We start from the raw sequence: 16395 nt of genomic DNA, 5'->3' as shown, positions 1-16395 counted from the left end.
GATGATGGTGCCAGGACCCATCAGCTTTTCCAGTGTCAGCTGGCCTCCTTCTGCCATGCAGGTGCCAAACTGCAGAATTCTCCCTCCAGGACTGTCTAGTCATGTGAAGGGTTTTGGGTTGACATGGGCTGTATCAAACTAAAGGCCCCACCCACAAGTATCTAACTCAGCCACCCCCACCCAAGGGTCAAGCATGAGGTGACCCCAGAAGAGTGTCGTGTTTGTCTTGTCTAGAGTCTCCAGACTCCTTCTTGGGCTGCTTGAGTTGATCAAGGGCAGACAAATAGCAGGCCTTGCCCTGGGCAAAGCTTTGGTGGAAAGTTGAACTCGGAGTTCAGATCATTTCTGCCCAATCCCTTCTTTCTCCACGCCTGGAAAAGTACAGGATGGATGGGGTGGCTTCTCCTCTCAGATCCCAAATGACATGCCCGGCCACTCCTGGGGGAGGCCCAGCCTGGGCACCAGCCATGCCTGTTGCTGCCAGGGCCTTGCTCTCCAAGTCCATATGGCCAGACAGGAGGAGGAAGCCTGGCAGGGCGTTTTTAGCTATTCAGGCTTTCTACGGTCCATAAAGGAAACCCAGGGTCCAGAGGGAAGAGACATATCCTGGTATTTGTGGCTACCACTGCGAAACCCACAAGAGCTCATAGGTGCCATTTGCCCACCTGGGCTGCTGGAGGAGCAGCGGGCTGGGAACTGGGTCCATGCTTCTGGGTGGCCACGAGCGAAGAGCAACCCATGGGCTGCTCTGTTCACTGGCAGACCTTCCGTATCTGTAAAGTGGGAATGAGAAGACCCGTCCTGCGCATTGGCAGGGTATGTGTGAGGCCTGCTGAGATCACCCAGCCTGTGACAAGGCCTGGGAGTGGCTATGGGCCACCCAGATGGAGGATGCAGCACTAGGGTGCTTATGGTGATTAGCAGTCAATTTAGCAAGGCCTGAGGTCTGGGCTCCCTGGGAGGGTGGCTTTGCAGTCACCCACCTGGGGCTTAAGGGCTTCTTTACCTCCCACAGCTGACACGTCAGGTGGGTGTGATTCATCTGAGCCTCCACCGGAGCAGCCCGCCCGCCCGCCATAGGAGTCTTTCCTTCCAGTCCCCGGGGCTGGGCAGTAGGTAAAGTAGACCCAGCACTCCCATCTAAGAGCGGTTCCCAAGAGACCGTGTAGATGCCACACGAGTATTAGTGACTTCAAGTCCCGTTCTTGATCTGCATCATCACTGGAGCGCTGTTTCAAGTTGCTCCTGCTCTAGGAATTGTCCCAATGTGTCATTTTCTCACTACCAGAGAAGACAGAGACATCTAGGAGCTTCAGGTGTTAGCCCTCTGTCAATCACCATCCAACAAAGGAAAAGTCACATTCTTGGCATTTCCTTTTTCCTGCTTTATTTTACTTTGCAGGGATCTACACGGCTGTTGAAGGGGGAAAGCTGGCATTGAAGGGAGCACCCCTGTAGGGAATAGGCATCACACAGTGCTCGCACTGTATAGAGTAGTTTGGGTACAGTCTTCACTCTCATAGAATCAGGCCATTGGCCTTTTTCATCTTCCATCCAGAACACAGCACTGTAAAGTCTTCCCAGATAGGTGCTTTCCGCCTGAACAATACGATGATGGGGGGACTTTTATCCTTTCTGAGGCTACCCCCTCACGTTGCCAACTCCAGTTGAACAAGAACAGAGGGGTCCTGGGTGTGTAGCTCAATGGTAAGATACTTGCCTACTGTGCACAAAGTCCTGGTTTCTAGCCCCTGTACGGAAAATAGAAGACTCACTAGAGAGCTGGGAGGTTGGAGCTATAGGCTCACTGTCAGCTTTGAGCACTGCTCAAATGCAAATCCAAAGTGTGAGCCAGCAGATAGTTCAGTGGGTGAAGGCCCTGCCTCCAGGCCTGTTCATCTGAGTTCTATTCCTGGAGCCCACAGGAATTGGGGAGAACCAATTCCTGACTTTCACGTGTGTGCATGTGCCCCTGCCAAAAATGTAATAATATATATTTTTTTCAAAACCCATGTCCACTTCAGACCTCAGACATGATCTTACTTGGAAAAGGACTCTAAGCAGGTGCAGTCAGTTAAGGATCCTGTGATGAGATCATCCTAAATTTTGGGTGATTTCCATATCCAATGGCCAGTCCTGAGAAGAGGACAAGAGAAGCAGGTGGCAGGGAGGTGGAGGCCAAGAATAGACATAAACCTCTGTAAGCCAAGGGGAGTCAGGGTTACCTGAGAAACCTGGAAGAAAGGCATGGGCCAGGTTCTCCCTTGGAGCATCTAGAACCAGCTCTCTTGAGACCTTGACTGTGGCTTTCTGATCTTGAGAACTGTCAGAGGCTAAATCCTGATGTTTGAAGCCACCAATCTGTGGTACTTTGTCATAGCAGACCAGACATAGGTATGCCTTGGCTCTGCCTGACTCATCGCTGCTAAATTCCCCCTCCCCATTTCTCTTTCTGTGTTCATAGAAAGGGATCCAACCATCCTTGACTTCCACGCTACCCTTCAAACTAATTTCCAGCACACGGAGTCAGAAGCAGCTGTATTCAAGCCAGGCCCAGCTCTACTATGTCCTGGTTTTGTCAGTAGTGATGTAAGACTCTTGTTAATATTTCACCGTAGGACTCCAACAGAGCCATTGTATTTGTCCTTTGATGTTTCTGACATGTATTCATTTCTCTTGCTGTAGAATAAGACTCTGAAGACAAGTCCTTGTGGCAAGGACTTTTTCTTAACTATATTAATTTCCCAGGTGGATGTAACACAGCCCACATGTGCTTGATGGTTTAAAACAATCCATCTCTTCAAATCTGAGAGGCCAGCAGTCTGGTTTGAGACCTCTGGGATTAGGGGCGTGGCTCAGCCGTAGACTGTATTGCGTGAAGAAGGCCCCTGGGTTGGATTCCTCAGCCCAGCACCAGACAGGGAGTGTGAGAGAGCTGGGTTCGCTGTGGGGAAAGGGGGAGGTAAAGGATCTCATGAAATGGGACCTTGAAGGCTAAGGTCAAGTTGTAGACAGAGATGCTTTCTCATGAAACATGGAGGGAGAATGGTAGCGCCCAGTGATGGCCGGCATTTTGTGGTTTGCGATTACATCACCCGTGCTTCCGCTTTTGTGGTCACTTGACTTCTCTCTGCAGTCAAATCTCCCTCTGCTTCCTTCTTAGAAGGACCCTTCAGATTGCATCTGGGGCCTAGCCACACAATCCAGGATCATCTCACCTCAAAACCTTTCGCTCAATTCAGTCTTCCATCCCCCTTTTCTGTGTAAGGTGCCACTTAGAAGTTCCAGGGGTCAGAACGTTCTTTTACAGGGCTAACTAGAACTTTTGACTCTGAGCACCATAACTGTGACTGTGTCCACACAATAAATTCCCTGAGTGGCTATGGAGGGTGAACGGTGGGTACCTAGCATACTAAAGCCTGTTCTTTTGAAGTCTTTTTCTGCGCTGTCCCTTTAAGAGCATTCCTAGCTCTCCTGGGAGTGAGATTGATAGGAGGGGGCCCCGCCCCAGATTGAAATCCCCATTACAGGAATCATTTAAAGTTCCCCTCTAGGAAGCTCGGGGCTAATGAGATAATTCCTATTAGGAGAGGAAGGAAATGAAGGTGGCCCGACATCCTTTCTGTCTCTAATTTATATGATTCACTGAAACCTCCCCCTCCTCCCTCCTGGACCTCCCTCCTTCGGTCCCTCCTTTGGCTGCCCCTTTGAATTCTGGTTCCACTGTCCACCCACTTCTGCCAGCCAGGGCTCTGGTTGCCAGCAAGTCCTAGCATGCCAGGCAACCTGGGAAGTTCGCTTTCCAGAGGAGGCATCTGGGCTCTGTTCTTGGCAGCCTTGCCAAATCGTGTCTCTTCAGCCCTCCCCTCTGTCTCCCTCATGCCTCGCCCAACTTGCCTACCCCAGCCCTGCCCCACAGGGACCCAAGAAGTGAGGGAAGCTGTCAGGAGAAGCTGGATGATTCCAGAGGGATGGGGAAGGCAGAGCTGAGCCTGTTTTGTTTGTCTTCCTCTTTCTGTGCCTGGACTTTAGGGGGAGGGGAAAGGAGGGGAGCAGAAGGGGAGGAAAGGGGAAGGGGGTAGGGGAGGAGAGGTCTTTGTCTTTCTGTTTTAGAAGGCTGGCTACACTTTCCATTAAAGTCCTCTGCAGCCATGGAGACCCAGTTTGCTCCTTCCTTGGAGAATTGTCATGTCCTCGAAGCTTCACAGGGTTTCAAGTTCAGATTTTGCCCTGAATGCACATCTGGAGGCTGGAGAGCTGAAAGCGCCAAATAGGGGAGTCCCATCTCCTCTGCCATGTCACTGCAGGCCGCCACTGTCCTGTGTATTCGGTGCTCGCCTCTTTGGCTCAGGCACACTGGGACAAGGGTAACCACCCATAAGGTCTCAAGCACCCCTTCCCAGTAAGGTCTCAAGCACCCAGAAGCACGGCTGTTTCTTGCGCCTGGCTCCTTCTCTTTCCTGTCATCGTGATCCCTAGGGACGCCATATGGTGGAGTCTTCCGAGTCCGAGGCTAAGAGCCAGCGTGGCTCCGACCCTGGGGACAGTCCAGCAGCCCTGATGTGCAGTGTGGGTGGCCTGTTCTATGAACTTGGGCCTGGCCTTGCCTCTGAGAGTCCAGCTGCAGACTAGAGGAGCAGTGGCCTCATCATGAACAAAGAGTGCAGAGGTCCAGCTTCCCTTGTCATCATGGCACAGATGCCACCAGACCACGTGGGGCTGCAATTAGACAGAGCAGCAGAGCCTGTGGATACCACTTCCATTTAGGTTGGCCCACGCTACCTTTGAAGGCTGCAGTGTTCTAACAGGGGAGGGGGTGTTGGAGACAGAAGAAAGATGCAAGGCAATAATGCAAGAGCTGGGTGTCGGTTGAGGGTGCAGCTCTGGGGCTGAAGTACCTGCTTAGAATGCAGGGGTTCAGGGTTTGATACTCAGCATGCCAGAAGGGGGGGAAAAAAAAAACTAAAATCCTGTGCATTTCAGCGCTTGATAATAACGAAGTTCAAATTCAGTGTTGTTAGCCTTAGCTGGTTTAGAATCATGCTTTTTTTTTTATCAGTAGCTGAGCTTTGCCATTTACAGTGGGGACTCCTTAAGTCCCATCCCTGCTCCTCCTAGCTTTATCACCTCCTCCATGTAGATGGGTCCCAGTCCTCCCATGTTTTGAGACTGGCCAAGGGCACATGAAAGCAGGGCAGTGAGAAATGGTCCAGATGCTAACAGCAAGTGTAACAATTAAAGACGAGGAAACAGAATAAAAGCAGTGGAGGACACATCTGGATTTCTTTATGCATTTCTCGGGCACAGTCTGTCAGAAAGGTCGGTGGAAGGGGCTCCATAGCCTTTCTTGGAAATGCAGTGAGTTCGTTTTTGAAATAGAACAAACCACAGAAGGCGTGAAAGGGGTCCAGTCCTTCTTTAGTGGCTGCTCCTGTTCTCTTTGGTTTAAGGATGAGTCCAAGAGAAACTAAGCTAAACTGTCAAGGATCTTGTAACCTGCTAGTGACTGCTCCTGGACTCGAATCCTGACCCGATTGGCTAAGCTCAGGTGTCTCCAGTGAGGTCGTCTGAATCTGGAGGGGTTTTCCAGAAGGAAAGAATGACCTTGCTCTGAGTCCTCTCCTTACTTGTAGGATAGCCACTTCACGTTGCTGGTAATCTAGTTTGTTCATTCACACATCCATCTGTGCATCATCCACCCATCCATCCATCCATCCATCCATTCTTGCAATCACCCACCCACCCATGCATCAGGTACATATCCACTCATTCATTCATCATCCACCCAAATCCACCCATTTTCTATCCATCCACCCATAGCTATCCATGACTATCCATTCACTCACCTATCTACCCACCAACCTATCAACCTATCAATCCATATATCCATTTATCTCTCTATCCATCCACCCCTCATCTACCCACTTACCCAGTCACCCATTTATTCATCATCTACCTAGTCACCCATCTCCCCACCCATCCGTCCACCCACCCATCATCCACGCACATGTTCATCCATCCATTTGGTCCATCTACCCATCCATCTGCCTTTTCACTGCAGACAGTCTTGGCGCACTCAAGAGAAAGATGGCATGGCTGCCCCGTTAGTTTACAGCTAGCAGTTGACAGCTGTCCTACCTGAAAAAATAGAGAACACAGAGATCCCATGCCAGTAAGAGACATAGCAGATGAAGAGACTCGGAGAGTCTGGGCGTGGGATACTTACTATCTCCAAAGTCCATCTTGAGGAACAGTCCACTGAGGGATCAACAAGGGACCCGGGCTGCGGGTTCGGAAGGGTCTTTGATCTACCTACAAGTTAATGCTTTCCAGCGGTGAACTGCAAAGCAACCCCACCCGGTCCTGAGATAACAGGCTAGTGCAATCACAAACTAGCCGCCTCTGATAATGCAGAGTTTTATTGAGGTCTGGTTCCTCGCCCAATGGGAACACATCCGGCAGGCATCAAAGGGAGCAGGCGTCACCTTGTGCAAAGAATCCTGGGCCCTCAGGTGTGTGCGTGTCAGGAAGGGTACATGTGTAGCTGTGTGTGCACAAGCCAGCCCGTTGGCAATGATCATTCTATAGGTCAGAGGCCACCAGTCCCAAAGGGGCTTTGACAAGCAACCGGTTCCATTTCCTCTTCAGGCTGGCCCAGCTCCTAAGATTTCCTTTCAGATGGTCAGGTCACGTCTTGGAGATGAGGGTTACTCTTGTGTCATTTTGCCCCTGCCTCTTTGTCCCAAATACACTTGGTGAGACTGTAATGGAGAAGTGAGGTGGGTGCTCAGGAAAAAGGAAACCAACAAGCTTACTGTTTGTGAATCTATGAGATTTGGTCCTCTGCAGGCTTTGGAAGGCTTTGGCATAACCTCAAAGATACGTGCCTCATCCATGGTAATGGAGCAACTGGTTGGGATGGCAAGTGTTGAAGAGTGTGCCTCTGTGGTGAATTGGCTGTGCCGCAGTCCTGAATGGAGGGTTCGTCTACCGCTCCCTGAGGCAGAACCTGGTGGCCTGCTGGTTTTTTTTTTCTTTCAGGAAGCTGCGTGTTATGAATCAGTCTCTGGAGACTAGCACCGAGAAACACCACAATACAAACAGAACATCTGGAAGCTTTCTCGGGTTTATTTTTGAACATGTTTGCAGGAGGCAGGACATTTGCACAGACTGGATCCGAGTCAAATGGGAGAGGAATTCTGCTCGGGATAGGAAAGGAAGTAGGGGCATGGAGAGACGAAGTTGGGGAGCACAAAGTCCTTGACTCTGAGGGTTTCTTGTTGCACAGAGTAATCTGTTCAGAGTTCCTAGGAACAGTCAGAGCCTGGGCTGGCCTGGGGGTGGGGCTTGGGTTGGGACCCAGGCTGGAAAGAGGATTCCTAACCTCTTTGGTTCTGCTGAACCGGAACAGCTGTGTTTCTTCATCCTTCTCCCAGACAGCTGTAAGAAAGCCACATGGTAAAAGGTAGGACCCCTGGGAAATGATGGAATGGGCAGGCAGAGGCAATTCCTCGGCACTGTGGTCTCCTGGAGAAACACTGACTTTCTCCATGCGTGTTATAAGCTTACACCTGGGCTCTCATCTTTTCATCTGGGCTACCAGGTGGGGCTGAAATCAATAGGCACATAACAGGAAAATCATTCATTCTAGACATGCCCTGCTGTGGCGCACCTAAGACCATCAGGATCTGGTAGTTGCTGCTCTCTCCCTGCATCATCATCATCATCATCATCATCATCATCATCATCATCTTCATCATCTTATTTATTTATTTATTTATTTATTTATTTTGAGGCAGTGTTCACTATGTAAAGCTGGCTGGCCTGAAACTCCCTCTGTAGTCCAGACTGGCTTCGAACTCAGAGATCCTCCTGCCTCTGCCTCCTGAGTGCTGGGATTAAAGATAGGCACCACCACACCCAGGTCCTTCTCATGCCCCTTTTCTTCCTCCTTCCTTCTTCTTCCTGCTCCTTCAGCTCCTCCTCTTCCTCCCTCTCCTTCCTTTCTTTCTTCCCCCATCTCTTCTTCCTCCTCTTCTGCCTCTTCCCTTTCTTCTTCCTCCACATCCTCCCTTTCCTTTGACTTCTTGGACTTCCATGATTTGAGGCAAGAGAAATAAAGAAGAGGCTGGCCTCCCATATTAGCATGTCTGTTGACACCATCCTCTTTCAGGTCTTCTCTGGGCACCATTTCTAGGAGACACGGTCTCACAGCAGGCCTCCAGGTCCTCTGGCCCTGGCAGTCTTTTCAGTGCTTCTGCCAGGATGTTCAGGAGTTGTGTGACATGTGAAGTTGGGTTGGGTTCCCCATGATCCGTTGACCTCTGAACTGTGTCTGGTTGTGGATATCTTTAATGGTCTCCATTTGCTGCAAAGAGGAGATTCTTCCATGCGGGGTGAGGAGTAGACCTCTTGGTGGATGTGAGAGAAAATCTCCCCGAGTCCCATAGCTAGGCACAGGCAGCTAATGACTCCTGAGAAAAGAATTAGCCTCTCCCAGGGCCAAAACCCCTAACTGGTTACCGTATACAGAGTGGTCAGCCTTGAAATTATATACACACAAACAACAAAAGTGACAATGAATGGGCACTCTATTCTCTCTCTCTCTCTCTCTCTCTCTCTCTCTCTCTCTCTCTCTCTCCCTCTCCCTCTCCCTCTCCCTCTCCCTCTCCCTCTCTGCATGTGGTAACAATAATTAGAAAAAGGGAGGTGGGAGTGGGGAGCATGAGAAGGGTTGGAGGGAGGGAAGGGAAGAGGGAAATGATGTAATTACATTTTATTTTATTTTTTGGATTTTCGAGACAGGGTTTCTCCGTAGCTTTTGGTTCCTGTCCTGGAACTAGCTCTTGTAGACCAGGCTGGCCTCAAACTCACAGAGATCCGCCTGCCTCTGCCTCCCAAGTGCTGGGATTAAAGGTGTGCACCACCACCGCCCGGCTATAATTACATTTTAATTAAAATATGTTAAATAAAAAAATTGGCTCAGCCTTCCATCAAGGCAGATTGGGAATGAAGTAATGAACGACCTAGATGTCTCTGCAGGAGAAAGAACCGATACCTTTGGACTTAATCTTTCCTCTAAAGGCTCAGCACACCAGCATTGAACCCTTTTATTTGAGCCATCCTCCATCATCCCAGTCAGTTATAGACCCGCCCAGGACCCAGCTCCTCTTTCAGGGAACATTCAAAATGTGCAGACTCCACCTCCTTGGGTCATGGCCTAGCCACTAAGAAGGAGCTCACCTCCCACTTCTGAGCCAACACCCACTGCCCCAATGCTGTCCCGAGTCAGCTCCTTCTTTCTGTGGGCCAAGTTCTCATGTGCTACTCTTACTGGGACTCTAAGCTGGGATTTTGCCTAATTATTCATGTGAGAGAGAGACTTAAAGGTGTCCTTATGGGAAATGCCTGACCTAGCTGTCAGAAATTTCACCCCATCTGTCCTCAGGGATGCCTGTCCCAAGGCTGTCCAACCCACTCTCAGTACAGCTTCATCCTGGGAGTACCTGTGTCTTCCCCTTCAGCCAGACTCAGTACCAACGTGCAACCTGCAGCATTTCCCCACCCAGCGCCCATGCCAGCTGTAGTGGTACCGAGCAGGGCACACACGGGATCCACCTGGGCAGCGTTGACTCTAGGTTCTGCTCTCTTCCGTGTTGACTTCGTGGGGGCTGAGCAAGTCCTGGTCACTGAGGGTCACAGAGGGTTGTGATGTGTTTCTAGAGTCTAGACACAGCTGAGGTCTGGAGAGGCTCTGTGGGTTGCGCATGTGGAACATTAGCGTGAGGACTTGAGTTCCAATCCCCAAACCCACATAAAACTGAGCATGGGCCTGTAAAACATACATCTGCGATCCCAATATTCCCGCTGCTAAGAGGAAGGTGGAGGCAGGAAAGTCACCTGAAAGCTCCCAGGGCAGCTGTGTGGCGCACACAGAGAGATTAAAAACACGAGACCCTGTCCCCAACAAGCCGGAAGGCCTGGGCTGACACAGACTGTCCTCTGACCGCCACAAGCATGCGTTGCTCCCAACAAAGACTTTTTTTAAAGAAAAAATTAAGAGAACTGGAGAGATGGTTCAGTGCTTAAGAACACAGGCCACTCTTAGAGAGGATCAAATTAGCACCCACACTGGGTGACTTACCCTAACTCCAGTTCCAGGGGATCCGACAAGCTCTTCTGGCTTTCAAGGGCACCTACATACATATGTCATGCACACATGTACAGCAAACACATATACCACACACGTAAAATAAAATAAATCTTTAAAAAAAATTGAAAAAGTAAAGGAACCTGAAGAACCAGGGCAGAGTCTGTCAACTGGAAGCAATGCTGTGTCCCCACCCTCTGCTCTAGTCATATGACAGTGTGTGGAACACTTCTTATCATTGTCCCTCTGGAATGAGGGTGCTTGTGTATGGAGGCTGGGGATACCAGTGGATCCCACAGTGCATGGGAGAGTGGTGGGCTTCCCAGGTTACTGGTAGAACATGGCTCGCACACTCGAGAGTACATAGGATGATGGTTAAAATGTGTGTCTTGGTATGTAGAGCACTTTCCCCACTTGTGAGAAGTCCTGTCTTCCATCCCTAGAGTCTAGGATGTAGGATTTTCATTCTTAACAAGTTACCATGTGATTATGAAGCTCTTGGTCCGGGTCTATGAATTGAGAAATCCATTGTGATGGTTAGAAAACGCTATTACAGAGACTTAAGGAAGAAAACCATCCCACGCTAATCAAGCATCACTGGAGTGGCCAGAATCCAGCCCTGCCTTCTCTTAGCCATTGTAGGACATGAGGGTCTCTAGGAGACCAATATGGCTGCTGGAGGACCAGCCATAGTGACCTTATTAAAGCAGAAGGAAATAAAGACGGACCAACTGGCTTCAAGCTCCCTTAGAGCAGCCTGCTCTGAATTGCTGCAATAGCTATACTTGTATCTCTCCATTAGTTCTTACATAGCTATGCCTCAACACACAAGAGTCTGAACTTCATCACACCAGCAAAAAAAAAAAAAAAAAAAAAAAAAAAAAAAAAAAAAAAAAAAAAAAAAAAAAAAAAAANAAAAAAAAAAAAAAAAAAAAACCAAAAAAAAAAAAACAGTCAGAGTTGTATTAGCAAATAGAAAGGGCAGAATAAATATTGGGGTGGGCAAGAAGCAGCAGCAGCTTCAACTCAAGTCTGCCAGCCCAAGCTATCCTAAGCGGTATCACTTCCTTGGCATCCGCTATTCACCAGGTGGTTTCCATGTATTATCTCATGAGCTTTGTAAAGTAGATGATAATATTATTTTGCAAATGATGACAGCCTGGTTTCCATGTATTATCTCATGAGCTTTGTAAAGTAGATGATAATATTATTTTGCAAATGATGACAGCCTGTTTCATGGCGTAGGCTTCCTTCTTGCCTCAGTCGATCACAGAGGCCTGCCTTTCCCTGAGAACCTGCAGAACGTTGGCTAGTCTCTTCAAAGGCTAAATCCTGCCCTGCTGGTGGTGATGAATTTGCCTTTCCTGTTCCTGCATCCTGCTCTGGTGCCCTTTTGGAAAATCTTTAGCGGTGGAGATTGGGTCTGGGAGATTGACTTAGTGGTGTAAGGCTTGCCTGGCATCTTGGAAGCCCTAGGTTCCATTGTTACACCGTGAAAACGTCTCTGTGGAAGTATGGACAGATATAGTACGGTCTGAGGCCAGTTTCAGTGTGCTAAACAGAAGTTATCAACAGAACTAATTCCTTCTAGTCACTTCAGGGGAGACACCATTGCCTTCACCGTCCCCTGTCCTTGCGACCTCCTCCTTGAATTCTCTCTTCCGTTCCCACACCTCTCTTCCCTGTGTCCCACCCTCTGCATCTTTGATGATGCTGAGGCCTATCCTGACGCCCCAGGATGGTCTCCCGCCTTGGTCTGCTGACCTCATCCTGTCCACACAGCTCCTTTCTGTCATGAGTGTTGACAGCAGCTAGAAGGGGAGCATCTTTCAATGTCTCCATTTTCTCCCCTTCCATAGACCACTCCAGACGACACAGACTGTGTGTGTACTCTACTTAGGCATGGAAGTTTTAAGAGAGGCCAGAAGCTAGGCCTGGCTGTTCACGCTTGTCATCCCAGCACTTAGGAAGCAGAGGCAGGAAAGGTGGCCTTCAGTTCAAGGCTAGGCAGGACTACAGTGTGATTGTCGGACTACCCTGTATTGTAGATGGGGAAACCCTGTCTCAAAAAGGACAGCAAGTAAGTAAGGGGCCAGAGATGAGGACCAAGGAAAGGCTGTGTGGTGGATAGCTTGTGTACTCTGTCATAGCAACAAATAGAAAGATAGGACAAGGGAGGGTTCTGCCCCGGGTGCCACTGTCACCTTGGTAGAGTGGCTTTACCTGTGGAGCAATGTCAGCAAACTTCATCAACCTTGGCTGCCGTCCCTGGTGACTTTTCAGCTCCCAGACTCCTTTTTAAATCCCTGCACCTCTTTGCTTTTCTCCAGGCTAACAGAGGCAAAGGCTGTACGAGTAGTTTGACGAGGGTAGAGAGGAGAGAACTTTCTCATGCCTGAACCCCACTTCCTACCAGGGTGGGTTAACTCCCGGTCTTCCATCCCACACCCTCCCTCTGTCTCGTTCTGAGGGTGACAGTCTGGGGCCTCACATGTTTTGCCTTGGGTTTTGTTTGGTAAATTCCTCATGGCAGTCCCTCTGTGCTCAGTGTCCTGCTCTCAGCTGCATGGAGTTGCTGAGCAACCAGAAGGAAGCCCCATCACTGCCAATTAATTTGCCAGCTGCATGGCCTGTCTCCCAGGCGAAAACGCTTGTGGGGATCTAGGAGACGGCCCCAGTGCTGGTGCAGAAGGAGGAAGGAGACTGGAGGAAGGTTAAAGAACTTTGGGTGTTTTTGGTGTTCTTTTAGGTCATATGTAAAGGAATGTGACAAGAGGCTGGGCTGCTCCTGCAATGAAATGTCCCTATTTTCTTTCACACCACCAATCAGAACTCACTTTTTAAATTTGTGATTCTGAACTTAAGATTGTCCCCTTCCCCAGATCTCTTGCAGAGATGTCTTCAAGTGTCTTCTGTCCTGGGTGTCCCCATCATTCCTCTTATCATTCTGGGCCTTGTGGTAGATGCTCCACCCTGCCAAGAAGATGTTTCAGCCAGACATTTTCACTTTGAACCTCTAGAATCCAAATCCCCAGGGCACTACTATCAGCTATGGGTACCCTGGTCTCTGCTGGTCCAGGAGGCCTTGCTCATGAGATACCTCCTTCCCTGCCATGGTCTATGAGGATGGTGCTTACTGGACGGGCTTATTTTTGGATCTGAGCATCCTTCCCACAAGGTCCTTAGGGTTGACCTGCCCACGTTTCTTGTCCTGAATTAATGATGGTTGCTGGACCTGAGACTTGTAAAGCAGCCACTTTTGTAGGTCAACGCCATCTCTAGTGGCCAGACCCAGTCAGCACTGAAGTGGGGTACTCCCCTGAGGGACTCAGTGATTTGATGCTCAGCATTGTGAGTGATGAGAAGTGGGAAGGGCCGGTGAGGGGTGTGCATTTGCCCTCACCTGTTTGCCCTCGGACTTGGAGGAGAAGTGTGCCGGGTGTCCTGTGGGTACCCTATGCAATCTACGTCAGTTATTCTGCAGTCGCTGTGCGTGGAGTCTACTGTGACCATTTGTTTGGAGAACCAGACCCTGCTGTTCTGGGGGCACTAGCATGTGTCTATAAGCAGGGCAGTGCGACACCTCCACACCCATCTGTTGGCTCTGAACGGGGCACAGGCTTCTCGGGGGTGCTCCAATGAGCAGGGAGTTTTTCTGGAAGCCAGATGTAAGCCTCACTTTCTCCCGGAAGCACTATGTCCTGTGTTCGGATGCCGCACCAGTGGAACCCTGGGAAATAGCATTGGGAAAATGAAGCGCTGTGAAAAGACCAGATGCCGCCATGTAACTCTTGCTGTCTTTTGGCCCGCAGGCTTAGAAGGAGGCTGACCAAGGGCTGTTCCTGCTCACCCGTGCTGCTCACCAGAAGCTCTGTGGAACCGTGGAAAATATGTTCCTGGCCCTCCTTTGAGGACTCGTCCAAGATCAGGCTATCTCTTAAGAGGCAAGATCCCTGGATTTCAACTGAGGAATATTATTTTGAAAGCTATAGAAACTTCCAGACTGTGAAGCTGTTTGGGAACACTCTGCATTGACTTGAATAAAGAAATACATACATCGTGGACATGACTACAGCTAGGGAAGGCTCATCATCCCAACTCATCTACTGTCTTGTAGAAGACAAGTCTCCTGGTATCACTACCTAGGATATTCTTCTCTACCCTGTTGCTGTCCCAGGCACCACACCCTTTCCTGCCTGACCCCACCTTGCCTTTGGACCCAGAGATTCTTCTTATTTGCTCTGATATCTTCGAGCCGGAGGCAGAGTGAATAGTTAACTACACTTGAGTTGAATGGGATCTTGATTTTTGTTTCTGTTCCTTGTAAAGAGGCCATTCCCTGTGCACAGTGCACAGCCTGGAGATGTTAAGTGACTCCTGGACTCCTGAGTGACGCGGGAATTGGCGTGGAGGTTCTGTGGCCTCTTGGCAGTCAGGGCAAGTGGAGACGGCTGAGCAGGGGAGTAGAGCAGGGCTGGTCCTGACTTTGGGCTTGCGTTGCTTGGATCCCATGCAGGTGTGCATTTGGACACATAGAGATGAAGCCATCGTCCAGTCCATCTTCGGTGATGCAAATGGGATGAGCTATAAAGACCTTCAGAGGTGACAGGGATCAACTCATCCAGGTGCTTTGAGACTGAGGCATTGCCTACTGAGGACCTTGTCCCCCAGTTTATGCTGGTGTCCCATGCAGCTGTCAGAAGCTGGGAACTTCTCTTATCTCTTTCCTCTGTGGCCTCTACTTGGGCAGTTGAGAATCCTTCCTAATGAAATCGTGGTTCCACCTTCTTGACTGCACACTCGAAGATGTTTGAGGATTTGTATTTATAGTTTGTTTATATAAAACATCCAAACTCCTTGTGTTGTAATTGATGCATTTCTATGGCTGTTCAGTGACTTTACAGGGGGATATTGTCTTTGGCCCCTCAGATTCGCCATGGTGGAATTGAACAAATCTCCTAAAGATGTTTTTAATGCTGTTGAAGTCCAAAGAAGGCTTACAGACCCCTCCTTCCTCCCTCCCTCCTCTACTTTCTTCTTTTCTTCTTTATAAGTGTGTCTGAATTGCATGAAATCCTTCAGGTGTTGAGGAATGGTGACCCACTCCTAACATCTCTGTAAATGTGGTTCTTTTCTAAAGTAACAGTAGATAAGGCTATAAAAATGGTTGATGGGGCTGCCCAGGTGCTTGTCCCATAATCCCATAGTTAGACCTTGTACTCAAGACCTATGGGGATGAAAAGGCCAGGGACATCCAGACCATCAAGTTCCTCGCTTTGCAGTAGGAAATAGTGTTCCCAACTTCCACATTTCACTCTGTGTGGAGCTGGGGAGATCCAGTCATCCTAGCCTGCCAAGGACAAGGGAATTTTGGGGGCAAAAGATGTGGGAAAGCTAAATCTGTGTGTCACTTGAAAAAAGTGTCACAGTTGGTCATTCTACAGAGTGAAGTAGTGACCATATCTCTTCTGCTGCTGCAGCAAGGCAAAACTTCTAGGTTGCTTGGCCAGCCCCCATTCAGAGCTGTTTGTCTGCTCTCATTGGCCACGGGGCAGCCTATAGACAGACCAGATCAGGTGCCCCATCCTGACCAAATCTGTTTGCAAGATGGTAGGTTTGTCTTGTACTAAAGGAAATCGTAAGTGTGACGGGCCAGTTGAGACCAGGTCCTTCCAAGGAGTGTTGTGTACAGTAGGCATGGCAGAAATTCAAAGTCTCAGGAATTGTTCTAGGACAGTCCTATATAAGTGACCCTTGCCTCCTATTAAAAATGAAACTGCCCTTGAAGAAGCAAACCCACGGTCGCCGGGATAGTACAGGACGCCCCGCGTCATGCTTGTGTTTGCATATGTGTGCATATGTGTGCGCCACACCTGTGCAAACATGTGCGCTATAGAATAAACGAAGATCAAAAATTTCCATCTGTGCTAGACAGAGACAAAGAGCTGAAGTCTTCGGGACGATGTCTGGAAAGCAAGGGACTTGGCTAGGGGACTTCCTGAAAGTCCTTTGAACTGTAGCTTTTATTTAGAATATCAAGGGCATTTCGACTGGGTCTAAGTGTGTACTTTCTCTCTAAAGTCCTCCCCGATAACCCTGATAACCTGGGTTCAACTCAGAAAGCATGGAGTGGGCCCTCCCAGCTCACTCTTACCTTCTCAGTCACTGCCTAGCTTCAGGGAGCCGCTGGAACTTTAAGGAGGTGGGGAAGGGTGGATTCATACCAATCCAATTTGAGGTGTTCA

General features: G+C 49.3%; 1 long non-coding RNA gene across 1 annotated transcript in view; it reads left to right on the top strand.

The window, feature by feature from the left end:
- The window catches only part of LOC126500539 (uncharacterized), a 192447-nt gene extending 177439 nt beyond the window's left edge, over positions 1-15008 (top strand). The window contains exon 4 of the long non-coding RNA XR_007591369.1: positions 13963-15008. This is a non-coding gene — a long non-coding RNA (uncharacterized lncRNA). The remainder of the gene's footprint in view (positions 1-13962) is intronic.
- The last annotated feature ends 1387 nt before the right edge of the window (positions 15009-16395 follow it).

Source organism: Alexandromys fortis, unplaced genomic scaffold (genome assembly GCF_014885135.2).
Source record: "Alexandromys fortis isolate MF-2015 unplaced genomic scaffold, M_Fortis_MF-2015_v1.1 scaffold_39, whole genome shotgun sequence".
In the NCBI taxonomy this organism is placed as follows: domain Eukaryota; kingdom Metazoa; phylum Chordata; class Mammalia; order Rodentia; family Cricetidae; genus Alexandromys; species Alexandromys fortis.
The sequence above is the reverse complement of the archived record's forward strand: the minus strand, read 5'-3'. Positions and strand labels throughout refer to the sequence as shown.